The following is a 15359-nucleotide window of genomic DNA, read 5'->3' on the forward strand; positions in this document are numbered from 1 at the left end:
ATATCCATCTGCCGCTGCTGCACCACATTTCTTAGGCCATCAATATTCTTAAATATCACCTTGAAAATCCAAAAATTGAGGGATTAAACATGATCAACTCAACACGAAACGACACTAGATAAAAAACTGAAATTAAATAAACAAAACAGAAAGAATTAGAATTCTTGGGTTGCCTTCCAAGTAGCGCCTGATTTTCAGTCCTTGGCTCGACCCTCAGAAGCACTCATCAAAGAGCGGTTGACGCCCAAAGTAAGTGTCATATGACACCACCAATGGGTGTTTTTTCCATGTGCCCTCAAGCTTGGCCAGATAAATGTGGTTTAAATTTGTCACCTCAACAACACCCCATAACAGCTGGTAAACATGGGAAGAGAAAATCTCTGTTGGCTCTCCATGTTGTTGGGTAAAACTCGTGAATACTTGTCGATGGATCATCTCAAAGTATTACGCCAGATGAATTCCTGCAAGAATAGAATATACAACGATAGATCACGCAGGAATAAAATAGAATAAATAAAAAAAAGAAATTAACTAAAGAAAATAATAAAAAGTAAAATTTGTCTATTTCAATCTCCGGCAATGGCGCCAAAAACTTGGTCGAGCAAATACTACCACTGAAAATCAACCTAAATATATATATCAATTAAGCTCGAATATATCGCAATTGCACGAGTCAAGTAATAATATAGTGTACAAAGTACGAGTATCGTCCCACAGAGATTGATGTCTGACAAAATTACTCAAGTATTATTCTTTAGTTAATTAAGATAAGATGATAATAAATTAATAAACTAAAATAAAAGATGAAAAAACAAAATAATAAAATTAAGTTCAGAAAATAAATAAATTATTGTTAGGATCTCGGTTCACCTACCCCTTTTTCTTCTCTAATGATTGAAATTCAGTTCTCAAGTCATGATTTTGACGGAATTCCCTAATCTATCAATATACTCTGACGAGTTATATTAATCTAATTAACAAATTGCAATAACCAAGTGTCCTTGTGTTATTTAACAATTGCAATTGCATTACGATTTGTGGAATCCTCTAGCTTTCGACCTATTGGACTATGACTATCAACATGTATCCAACCTCATATGTCTATGTAAGTTGTAGATCCATGGACTATATTACCCTATCATGTTATAAAATCTCCTTTCAGTATCAATTATAACACATTAAATCAATTCGAAGTTGATCAATCTCCAAATAATCAATAAACACAGTAATATAATCAAGAATTCTTAAAAATCAAATTGAATCTTCAAGAAGAAATCAAAACATAGTTTTGGGGGTAAGATCCCCTAAATCCCAACAAAAATAAGAGAAAGAAGAAAAAAATATAAAACTAGTGTTTGCGGTTCTTGTTTCTGGTTGAGTTCTTCACGCCGTCTCCCTCTTCTCACGTTCCTTTCTTTCCTTGGTTGATGGCGGCTGCTCTCCTTTGCGTTTCTGATGTGTGGAACTTCGGAACCCTAAATTCTCCACCCCTTCTCATGTTCTAACTCTCTCCCTTAAATATGGGTTCAAAAAGCCCATAAAATAAAGCCCCAAAAAAATCGCAACTTTTAATGTTAGAAAATTAATATTTTTTCAGTTCGCGTCGCGCCATGGTGCAGAAAAGTCATGCCATAGCGTGAAAAGTTCTGTCTCGATTCTCAAATTTTTACCAGTTCACGCCATGGCGCAGGAAAAATCACGCCATAGCCTGAAAATTTCTGCCTCCAGTTTTCAGCGCGTAGTTATCCTGAAAAATTCATAACTTAAGTTCTAGCCGTCGGATTGACCTGAAATTTGGACAGCAGCTTCAAAACATCTTGAACTTTATTTTGAACGGAGGAGATCGGATTTGGATCTCTTTAAAGTTAAATATGATTTTTCTACCAAAGCTGATCCATAATTCACACTTCAAAAATCCACTTTCCTACAAAATCAACACGAGGAGTGAAATACACACACATGCACTTAAAACACATAAAAATACATAAAATAAAATGAATGCACACAAAATAAGCATAAAAATAACAAGAAATAATGCACACAAAATGCACTTATCAACACCCCCATACTTAAACCTTGATCGCCCTCGAGCAAGAATGCAAAACAAAATGCAAACAAAAATATAAGTAAGGACGATTCATAAATGTGCACAGCCTCCGAGAAGTTCAATTACCAACAAAAAAAATCACAAACATGCTCTCAAATTTTCATAATACACCTTTGATTTAACGTGAACATGTATGTGTGAAATGTCATTCTAGTTTCATGCAACTTAGACCGAATTCATCTCAAAACTGCTTAGCAACCTATGACAAATCAGTGCAAGTATCACAATCTAGTGCTCATTCCTTCCAACGACCTCTAGACTAAACCCACCTTCCTTGAGATAATGAATTACACACCTCTGGATTTTTGCACCCGATATTGCTTTAGCCCCAATAATTACCCGCTGACTTAGCTATAACTGGATAGGATACGAAAAATCATTCTATTTTTTCTTTCTAATCCCCTCTTCTATAGCCCGGATGGAGCATCAATCCCATTTAATCAACATACTTAGCCTTAAATTTAGTCTTTTATAGGATTTTAATCCTTTCAAGGCCCGGATGGAATTGAAATTTTTTTTTCTAGGTGCGCCCAAGATCATAAGTGTAAACTAGAGCCTCATCAAAATTCATAGAACACAATCAAGATCCACAAACCACCTATTGTCGTGCAATGGTCAAACAGACAGAAACTTCATCAAATCTTTTGCTACAATTCACTGGTCTAACATTAGTGCTTAAAAATATTCACGATTCAACCTACAGTTTCTCATGTCAAGTCAAGAGCAAAATTTTTCTAAAATAAATTTTTTCAACATAAACTTCATCATCATTGGCTATTATGACTCATCCCACTCATGCAAGACAACACAAAAAAACAAAAATAAACAATATGAAAACAAACATGAAACATGACAGATGCAAAACAAACACACAAATGCAAAACTAGTCTACCCCCCCATACTTATCCAAAGCATTGCCCTCAATGCTCCAAAACAATGAACAGAATGCAAACAAACACACAATGCAATGAAAAACAAAAATAAACACAATGAAAACAAAATAACACTCCCCTGGTCAATCATCGTGGTGTATATCCATCTGCCGCTGCTGCACCACATTTCTTAGGCCATCAATATTCTTAAATATTACCTTGAAAATCCAAAAATTGAGGGATTAAACATGATCAACTCAACACGAAACAACACTAGATAAAAAACTGAAATTAAATAAACAAAACAGAAAGAATTAGAATTCTTGGGTTGCCTTCCAAGTAGCGCCTGATTTTCAGTCCTTGGCTCGACCATCAGAAGCACTCATCAAAGAGCGGTTGACGCCCAAAGTAAGTGTCATATGACACCACCAATTGGTGTTTGTTCCATGTGCCCTCAAGCTTGGCCAGATAAATGTGGTTTAAATTCGTCACCTCAACAACACCCCATAACAGCTGGTAAACATGGGAAGAGAAAATCTATGTTGGCTCTCCATGTTGTTGGGTAAAACTCGTGAATACTTGTCGATGGATCATCTCAAAGTATTACGCCAGATGAATTCCTGCAAGAATAGAATATACAACGATAGATCACGCAGGAATAAAATAGAATAAATAAAAAAAAGAAATTAACTAAAGAAAATAATAAAAAGTAAAATTTGTCTATTTCAATCTCCGGCAATGGCGCCAAAAACTTGGTCGAGCAAATACTACCACTGAAAATCAACCTAAATATATATATCAATTAAGCTCGAATATATCGCAAGTGCACGAGTCAAGTAATAATATAGTGTACAAAGTACGAGTATCGTCCCACAGAGATTGATGTCTGACAAAATTACTCAAGTATTATTCTTTAGTTAATTAAGATAAGATGATAATAAATTAATAAACTAAAATAAAAGATGAAAAAAACAAAATAATAAAATTAAGTTCAGAAAATAAATAAACTATTGTTAGGATCTCGGTTCACCTACCCCTTTTTCTTCTCTAATGATTGAAATTCAGTTCTCAAGTCATGCTTTTGACGGAATTCCCTAATCTATCAATATACTGTGTCGAGTTATATTAATCTAATTAACAAATTGCAATAACCAAGTGTCCTTGTGTTATTTAACAATTGCAATTGCATTACGATTTGTGGAATCCTCTAGCTTTCGACCTATTGGACTATGACTATCAACATGTATCCAACCTCATATGTCTATGTAAGTTGTAGATCCATGGACTATATTACCCTAACATGTTATAAAATCTCCTTTCAGTATCAATTATAACACATAAAATCAATTCGAAGTTGATCAATCTCCAAATAATCAATAAACACAGTAATATAATCAAGAATTCTTAAAAACCAAATTCAATCTTCAAGAAGAAATCAAAACATAGTTTTGGGGGTAAGATCCCCTAAATCCCAACAAAAATAAGAGAAAGAAGAAAAAAATATAAAACTAGTGTTTGCGGTTCTTGTTTCTGGTTGAGTTCTTCACGCCGTCTCCCTCTTCTCACGTTCCTTTCTCTCCTTGGTTGATGGCAGCTGCTCTTCTTTGCGTTTCTGATGTGTGGAACTTCGGAACCCTAAATTATCCACCCCTTCTCATGTTCTAACTCTCTCCCTTAAATATGGGTTCAAAAAGCCCATAAAATAAAGCCCCAAAAAAATTGCAACTTTCAATGTTAGAAAATTAATATTTTTTCAGTCCGCGTCGCGCCATGGCGCAGAAAAGTCATGCCATAGCGTGAAAAGTTCTGTCTCGATTCTCAAATTTTTACCAGTTCACGCCATGGCACAGGAAAAATCACGCCATAGCCTGAAAAGTTCTACCTCCAGTTTTCAGCGCGCAGATATCCTGAAAAATTCATATCTTAAGTTCTAGCTGTCGGATTGACCTTAAATTTGGACAGCAGCTTCAAAACATCTTGAATTTATTCTGAATGGTGGAGATTGGATTTGGATCTCTATAAAATTAAATATGATTTTTCTACCAAAGCTGCTCCATAATTCACACTTCAAAAATCCACTTTCCTACAAAATCAACACGAGGAGTGAAATACACACACATGCACTTAAAACACATAAAAATACATAAAATAAAATGAATGCACACAAAATAAACATAAAAATAACAAGAAATAATGCACACAAAATGCACTTATCAATATTCTCATTAATAATTGGGTGAGAGGACTTACCTTTCTTGCCCGTAGGCGTCGAGTCTGACTGGTTGGCACTTCCTCCATCCCTTTTTCCTTTCTTAGCTCGCTTGCTTCCTCATCCTCAATATTTTTCTAAAAGAGTGGGTGCCCGGTGAGCCAACTTGTGGCTAAGGGCTTTGATGACTCTATGTATAAACAATCTTTTGTTTAATATAATTTACACTTTTATAATGGCGTTTACTTTATCTTTTATCATATTATTATGTTGTGACATACTATAAGATGTTTAGATGAAGACCTTGAATATACTATAGTGTATGTAAGATGTGGTGGCACATGGGGATGGCTATCATGAAACACATCTTATAGTCACTGTATATTCTAAATAGTTCCTAGTCGATTGAGCCGTCCGTTAATAAGGATAAGGATCGCTCGAGATTGAGACTAGCATTTGCGATGCCGAGTACCACGTTTCATTGGTATGGAACATAGAGATGTTCAAAGCATGCAAATGGATATTCATACGATGAATGATCGAACTACCCTATCCGGACTTTCCAAGTGGTTATCATTTATCGAGTGGATAAAGTCCGCGGTTTTGGTTGTACACCATTAGTCCTTACTACTTGAAACATCATTGAGACTCTATATGCTAGTACTGTACTTTGACTCGTTTACCGACTATATTGGGGTCATCAGGTGTCGGGATTGGGTACAGTTACGACACATATAGGAGTCGATGCTTTGTTGTCAAGGATTCACCACATACTTGCTAGTGTGGATATCCTATGCAATCTGAGGAGATATTAGTGTGACGAATCTCTGGCCAGAGTACATGATGTGTTTTAAGAAATGGTTTCTTAGTAGCACATGCGATGTCACTATTTGATCTTCGAGATGCATTGCATAGTTATCGAATCTCGAACGACTCTCGATTTACCAATAGTTGTTGATTCGATCGGGATATATGGATGAAGGGACCGTACTGTACGCTAACCAAAATCTATTGGTTCTTGCAGGCACTATCAGTGATACCTAGGGAATCATGGGGCGATGTTGCTAGGCGCTCTTACCATGATTCGATGGGCAAGTTGGAAATTGTTGTTCCGAGTCACAAGGAGTTGTGAGCCCACGGCTAGCTGTATCCCTGAACCATTGAGGGTCACACAAGTAATGGATTTTTAATCCCCGTTGAGATATTTAAATTTAAAGAGTTAAATTTAGTGAATAAAGAAGTGGGACTTCTTATATCAGAGTAGAGGAGTAAGATTTCCTAAAATAACATAGTGATGGACATTTTTGGAAACCACTGAATTCGGATTCAGAAAATTTATCTTGAGTTTAAAAGATGCAGAAATGGTTTCTGTGCACATTGGTGAAATTGGTTTATCAATCTGAGTCACGATGAATTTTATATTAATTTCTGAACATGCGGGTTTTGCTTGTCAGGCTTGAACTTATGACTAATGGGCCCTAAGCTGTTAGCAGCCCACATTATAAATAAGTTATTGCAGTACAGAAATTACACAACAGAGGCTCATAATTTCGAACACTAGGGTTTTTGAGACCTATAGTGGCCGCCCCCTCTCTGTGTTTTCTCTCTGAAATCTAGTCTGTGAATTTTGAATTTGCAGTCTGGTTTAACGGATCAAATTCGTTAATTCTCTTCGTAGAAACTTCTGATAGATTTTCTAGTGCAATCTATCAGAGGGATTAAACTTCTGTTCGTGGACCTGATTGAAGAATTGTTCGTCCATCAGTTCCTGGGATATACAACAAGAGCAGAGTAATCTGTTGGTGTCCATAATCTCGTTTCGAGATTTCAAGGTAAAAATTTAATTGTTATTTAATTTTTACACGCACAATTTAATCGTAAAGTTTTGATACCCATGATATGGAATCGTTCCATATAAAATTTTAAAACTTCCGTTGCATTGGGTATCAATTCTGATTGATCTGATCACCGTTTTCCAACATTTTCTCCACAGTATCTGCTTGCAATCTAGTCACCGCCAGAATAGCATTGACATCCTTGGGATTCCTATCAGTATTTTTAGGCAACAATCCTGCTGGCCTAGTAGACAGCTGTGTTGCTATCTGACTCATCTGTGTTTCTAATTTCTGCAACATTGCCTCCTGATTTTGTAGACGGGTCTCAGTACCAGCTACATATTTCATCATGATTTCTTCAAAGGAGGGCTTCTTCTCGACTGGCTTCGATGTATTAGCTGTAGGATCTGCAGCTTTCCAAGAGAAGTTTGGATGGTTCTTCCAGCCAGGATTGTAAGTATTGCTGTAGGGGTTGTATTGCTGTCTCCCTTGATTCCCCATAAAATTTGCATCATCAACTTCAAATACTTGCTGTTCGTCAGGCTGTTGGACTTGCACTTGGTTGGCTGAAGATGTCTGCATAACTGCCATCTGATGAGTAAGAGTATCGATCTTGGAATTCAGTGCTGTTAGTGCATCAACTTCTAATACTCCAGCTTTTTTCTCTTTTTTAGCATCTGGCCATCCAATGTTGCTTTCAGCCATATTTCCAATGATTTCTCATGTCTCTGCCGGTGTTTTCCTGAATAGGCTTCCATTAGCAGCGGCATCCAACATGGATCGAACAGATTGATCGGCCCCATTGTAGAAAGTCTGAGTCTGCTGGCTCTGAGTAAGATTATGTTGAGGACACATTCTCAACATCTTTTTGAATCGAGTCCAAGCAGCATGTAAAGATTCAGCTTCCTTCTGCCTGAATGAGATGATATCGGAGTACATTTTAGCCATCTTTGTAGGGGGAAAATACTTATTCAGAAAGGTCTGAACAAGTTGATCCCATGTAGTAATTGATCCAGCAGGCAAATCGTCGAGCCACTCAACAGCTTCTCCTTATAGAGAGAATGGGAATAACCGCAGTCGCACTGCATCAGATGTTACCCCATTCACCTTGAACGTGTCGCAGATCGATAGAAAATGCTCCAGATGAGCGTAGGGGTCTTCCACAGATGTACCCCCAAATCTAGCCTGCAATTGAATCAGCTGAATAGTAGAAGGTTTCAGCTCAAAATTGTTCGCCTCAACAGCGGGGCGAACTATGCTAGATCCATAGCCTTCAGTTGGCGGACGAATAATATCCCAAATAGTACGGTTGTCTGCCATCTCTACTTCAGATTCAGATTCTGACTCTAGTTCAAGATTGATAGATTTCTTGACTTTTCGTATCCTGCTAAGCGTGCGTTCGATCTCCAAATCAAGTGGTAGTAATTTCCTTGATCGAATGCCAACAGAAGGTACCTGAAAATCACCAAGAAATAATAGTCAGAAAATTAAGAAAATAAATAAGGTCTAATCTCAAGCGAAATAAAAATTATGATATCAAACAGTCCCCGGCAACGGCGCCAAAAACTTGACCGGCTAAATCGGTGTGATTAAAAATCAACTTGCAAGCGCACCAGGTCAAATTATAATATAGTGAACAAAAGTGCAGATGTCGAACCCACAGGGACTGTATATATATGAATACCAAAATATATTTATTTCTACTTAATCTAGACTAATGAATAAAGGTGATTCAGATTTTAAACTAATAATAAAAATTTGCAATTAAAATTAAATTAAATAAAATGCAGCTGGAAAATTTAGATTTAAATCAAACTTGGGAAAAACTCGATCAAGGACACACGTAGGTACCAGACAATTCAAGTAACAAGCACTCGATCTAAGATATCAGACTTAATCTTAATTCACGGGAATTTTCCTAATTTGTTCGAAGGACTATTTCTAGAACAATCAAACCTATTCAAATATTGATGAACTAATCTTTCGTAATTCTAATAAAATTTGAATGCATGAATAATTATGAAAATTCAGTAAACACCTAAACCGCATAATGAAATCGAATTCTATTTCTAGTCAGTTTTACACTATGTTGATTATCGAAGTGATCGAAATCGAAACCTCCTCTGTCGAATTGGAATCAATTAACATTCAAGAAAATAACTGGCCAGAAAATTCACAAGGCAAATATAAATTCAATAAACAATAAATTCAAATCAAGTCTGAAAATCTCAAATAAACAAACGAGTTTTCTACATCAATTGTCTGGCCCAATCACGTGGCCTTGATCGAATAAAAGCTACTACTCACTAAAAAACATGATTAAATAAATAAAGTTTAAAAAAATAAAATAAAAAATACTAGAGTAGAAAAAAATCTGGAGAAATTTCTTCAGTAGCCGCCATGTGCTTCGCGCGTACTCAAAAAGACAAAAAGTCTGTAAAAAAGGCATAAAATTTCTATTTATAGGTCCGCGCCAATTGGAATCCTTGTAACATTAAAATTCTCGGAATTTGCACCTCACGAACACGCGCGCGAGCGCATGGCACAGCTCGCGCGCGCGTAACTATAAAAAATAGTGAACCTTCAAACGCCTCGCGCGCGCGCGAATTCTCTGCAACTCTCTGGTCATCTCATCTGCGCACGCGGGGCAATAGCTCGCCCGCGCGCGCCTTGGCTCGGATGCCTCTAGATCCTTGTACTGCGCACGCGCGAGGTGTAGACCTCGCGCGCGCGCTCCTCATCCACACAAAAATTCCCGAAAATGCTTATTTTCCTACAAAATTCAACCACGAGAGTATAATGCATGCACATAAAATAAAACACTAATAAAACTCATGAAAATAACATAAATGCATGCAAAAAAATATAAAATGACATAAAATAATGCATACTAAACACACTTATCACCTCGCTAAACTGAATCCATCAGTTTACCCTTGCACGTCAGGTGTCCACAACAGTTTACTACCGTGCTATTTCCGGATAAGATCATCCGTACTCTGACATCTCTGCAGAAGGTAGTGCCGCGATACTAAGGGAATGTCGGCTCCAGAAATCGTTGATGATAGTGACAAATCCAACGGGAATAATTCAAATCTCATCAGAAGGACAATTCAAACTTATGACCGTTGGCAATCCAAAGGGTATAAATAGAGATCTTGATCAACATCAGAAGGGTAGTGGAAAAATACGCACTGAAAATTATGTCATTCTTACGAAGAACACGAAAAGCTCTTTTCGATCAAGATCGGATCAAGAAACTCAAAACACAAACGATCAAAAGCATTATTCTGATCATTGAAGGGTCGATCTTTGTGCTAAGAACTTCAAGTTACATTTACTCTATTGTTATATCAGTCTAGGACTGAAACTAAGGTGTCATACTAGGAGTTCTTGTTTAGGCGGTGTTTAAGTCCTAAACTAGATTGGGTTTGTGCAAATTACTTGTATAAATCAAAGTTTTTTAGTGAAATCCTTTCGAAGTGGAAGAAGGGGTGACGTAGGAGTGTTTGAAATCTCCGAACATTCATAAACAACTACTTGCATCATTTCAATTTACTCATCACCAACACACATCCTAAACTGATATTCACTCAGTGTTTTAAATCTGCAGTTTGACATATTTCCGCACATATTTTGTTTGCCAAACTGCATTCGACACTAAGATAAGCCTCGAACTCATTCCTTAAACTGATTGAGTTCAATATTTCCTACTAAACTGCTTGAAAGTATATTCACCCCCCCCCCCCTCCCTCTAGACTTTCAACCGATCCTAACAGATGCCATTGATACAATAGTATGAGCTTCTTAGAGACAAAATAATCCCTCTCTTATACCACTTGTTAGGATCGGTGCAGAGTCTTTAGAACCCGGGGAGGGGGTGAATGAACACTCCTAATTTTTCTTTTCTACTGGGCCTAGAACTTGAATTAACAGCTTTGCAGTCTAGTCTCATTCTGAATGGCAAATCAATAGTCTACTTGTAAAGTGCGAAAACAAGTTATTGATAATTGCTGAAGATTGAGTGATAAAGTAAGGAAGTAACAACACCAAATTTGTTTATGCAAGTTCGAAGGATAACACCTTCTACGTCTCACCTTCTTTTTTCAAAAAAATATCACTAGAAAATTTGATTTATACACTCACTCTTGATACAAAACCCACTTCAGTAGAGCTTATCTACTACCTACTGAAACTCCTAGTACTCACAACATTTTTACAACTCACACACTTTTGAATGAATTTCCTTCAAAAGTTTACAACGCAAATACTCTGATAATACAATGAATCAGATGGACAAATGATATAAGGTTCTGATGTATAATTTGTTGAGTGTGCATGAGTATTTTCTCGAGTATATTTGAGACTGAAGTATATAAATTGATCACTGATTTTCTCTTATCTGATGTATAATTCAGTTATTATTAACATTATTAATCTCATCATTTCACGCTACTATAATAAAAAAATAACTAATTAATCATTAATTTTTTTTAAAAAAAATTACACTACTACAATAGTTGTATTTAAATTATATATATATATATATATATGTTTATTATTATTATTATTATTATTAAGAATAATTTTTAAATTTAATATAATAATAAAAATACACTATATTATAAAGAAAATAAAAAAACTATGTTATTTTTTTAGCCATCAAACACAATATTTTAATTTTTTTTCCAAAACATCATATTGAATTAATTGGTAAAGTTTTAAATTTTTTTTTCTTTTTGGATAAAAAAATTTGTAAATTTAATCATCTATACTATTGTAATATAAGTGAAATCGATGAATAAACTATATATATATATATATATATATATATATATATATATATATATATATATATTAAGAATTAATTTTATAGTTAATATAATAATAAAGCACATTATATTAGAAAGAAAATAAAAATATTATGCTACTTTTTTAACCCACATCAAAACACAATATTTTAATTTTTTTTCAAAACATCATATTAAATTTGTAAAGTGAACTCTCTATACTATTGTAATATAAGTGCAATCGGTTAATAAAATATTTTGATATAATCTATGTATTATTATTGAAATTATTAGCCCTATTTCTCACTATCACAATAAAAATAACTAATTAGAAATATTTACACATATGAAAAAAATTGTGTCAAACATATATATGTAAATCCTTTATCTTTGAAAATTGTTAGATGGAAGTTAAAAGTCATCTATCTGGGTTTAAAAATACAAATTTTGAAATTACTTAGATAAAATCTACAATTATTTTAAAATAATTATGACAACTCGAAAATTCTTAAAATAAATTTTATCTACATTTTCTCAACTTTTAAGTATTTAAAATCTTTAAATAAAAGATACCACAACATCCTCGGCTCCCCCTCGTTGGCCCTGAAATAATGCAACGTTTAAATAATAAACATAACGTTTAAAATAATTTAAATAAAATAGATGAATATTTAAAAATCAATTAAATAAATACACAAACGGAATTAAAAATCTTTTAATTGGACAATCAAAATCTTTTAAATAATTAAGCTATACAGTGAAAATAATTTAAATAGTTAACCGATAAACTCAAGTCATTTTAAATAAATAAGCTGGACAATTAAAATCATTTAAATAAGCAAACTTAAACTTTTAAAATTATTAAAACAAATAAGTTGCAATAAAATCATTTAGATAAATAATTAGCATTTTATTAACGCATAAATCAAATAAAGAATTTAGATCAATTAAACTTAAAAAAATAATCATAATATTTATTTAATTTTATGCATACGATTTAGTAGATTGGATTTCTGGCGCTATAATATTTTTATTTTTCTTTTTAATATTTTTTTTGGTTATCTATTCTATCAAAATTTCTAGTAAAAATCCTTTTGAAAATAGGGGGAAAAAATAGAAGTCCAATGTTCTTTCCATACAATTTAAAGTATTAAATTTGCAATCATGAGCTATTTATTAACAGTAAATAAGCAAATGTTCAATTCTACATATACATTATGTTTAATAATTAAATAATATTAATTGTATTAACAAATAAATTTCGTCGTGTAACGGACAATAATAAAATTAATTTTAAAAAAGTAAAAACAATATAATCGTATTTAATTTAAAGAATTATTAAATATGTTTAAAGAGATTGATTCAAATCGGTAAGAAAAAATATTATTTGATGTGTTTATCAATTTATCAGCATTACTCTCAAAAAAAACAAAAACAAAATTTATCAGCATCACTTTTGTTACCCACTTTTATTTTGTCCAGTAGATTGAAATGTGCTTCCATTTTCTTTTAAATAATTAATATAAATAAATAGCTACATGATTCAAAAAATAAATAAATAAATAGCTTCTAGAAACATAATTTTTCACCAAGTCAAATATTAAATGATAGATTATTATAATTTTTCTAGTTAAAATATTATGTGGTATACTTTGGTGTTTGCCCATATTGCTCCCTCCTTCAGGTTACTTTCGCTCGTCCACATCTATCAATTTAACCTCGTATGAACCAAGAGGTCTTTCATTCTTGTGGAATGAGTCTCGATCATTCTTTTTTTATTATTAATAATAATAATAATTTATTTAAATAATAATAATAATAATAAAAAGAAACACAAAACGCATACTTTCTCTCAGTTTCACCAATCTACCTGATTCAAAGGGCTGGTTAAAAAAATAGGACTCCCATGGGTATTATTTAAAAAATAAAGATCTTGACTTTTTTTTAAAAAAAAAAATGAGTTGACTCTCTTAACCTAAAACTAAACCTATTACCTTAATTAGTTAAGTTAATTAATAATATGTCATCTTCTTCTCCAAAATTCGTTGCACGCTTGTTCTCAAAATCCAAAAATGGATCAACCAAAAAAAAATGGAAGACCATGGACGAGATCTGTAGTGTAGGATTTTTGGGTAGACCATGGTCTGCCCAAATAAATTATTGGTCTGCCATGGTCTGTCATGGTCTACTACCTACAAGGTAGACCATGAATTCTTTTGGTCAGACCATAGTTTACCCATAATTCTGAAAAACCATGGTCTGCCATGGTCTGCCCAAATGAATTATGTGTTTTCCATGGTCTGCCAATTGGGTAGACCATGTTAGACCATGACAGACCCAGAACTCTTCATAATTTTGGGTCTGCTATGGTCTAACATGGTCTACCAATGGGTAGACCATAGGTAGACCATGTTAGACCATGACATGGTCTACCTATGGTCTACCCATTGGGTAGATCATGTTAGACCATAGCAGACTCAAAATTGTGAAGAGTTTTGGGTCTCTCATAGTCTAACATGGTCTACCCTGTTAGACCATACTAGAACCAAGATTATCTTGAGTAGACCATGAATATTTTTTGGTTGACGGTAGATCATGTATTATATTTATTTTTATTTTTTGAAGGGGTATTGTATTTATTTTCAAAAACATGTAAATATAACATAATCGTTAAATAATTTTATTTTTATATTAAAGTATGTATAGTCATATAACATAATTGTGAAAATTAATCGATTAATATGTTACAATATGTATAATCATATAACATAGTCATGAAATCAGTTGATTCATATGTTACAATATGTATATCGCATAACATAATCGTGAAATTAGTCAAATTATATGTTACAATATGTATAATCATATAACATAATAGTGAAATCGGTTGATTCTTATATTAAAATGTGTATAATCATATAATATAATCATGAAATTAGTTGATTGATATGTTACAATATGTATAATCATATAACATAATCGTGAAATCGGTTGATTAATGTGTTACAATATGTATAATCATATAGCATAATCGTGAAATCAATTGATTCTTATATTAAAATATGTATAATCATAAAACATAATAGTGAAATCGATTGATTCTTATGTTAAAATGTGTATAATCATATAACATAATCATGAAATTAGATTATTGATATGTTACAATATGTATAATCATATAACATAATCGTGAAATTTGTCGATTAATATGTTACAACATGTATAATCATATAACATAATCGTGAAAATAACGGATATATATGTTATAAATTATGGATTCATATGTTAAAATATATAAGATTATAGAACATACTTGTCAAATTATGGATTCTTATTTTAAAAACATGTACGATTATAGAACATATTTGTGAAATTAATGGATTCATATTGTAAAATATATACGATTATATGTAACATGCTTGTGATATTAGCAGATTCATATGTTAAAAAAAGTATGATTTTAAAACATACATGTAAAATTCGCGGATTCATAAGTCACCATGTACGAATATAAAACATACTTGTGAAATTAATGGATAAATTATA

Source organism: Henckelia pumila, chromosome 4 (assembly GCF_033568475.1).
Source record: "Henckelia pumila isolate YLH828 chromosome 4, ASM3356847v2, whole genome shotgun sequence".
Classification (NCBI taxonomy): domain Eukaryota; kingdom Viridiplantae; phylum Streptophyta; class Magnoliopsida; order Lamiales; family Gesneriaceae; genus Henckelia; species Henckelia pumila.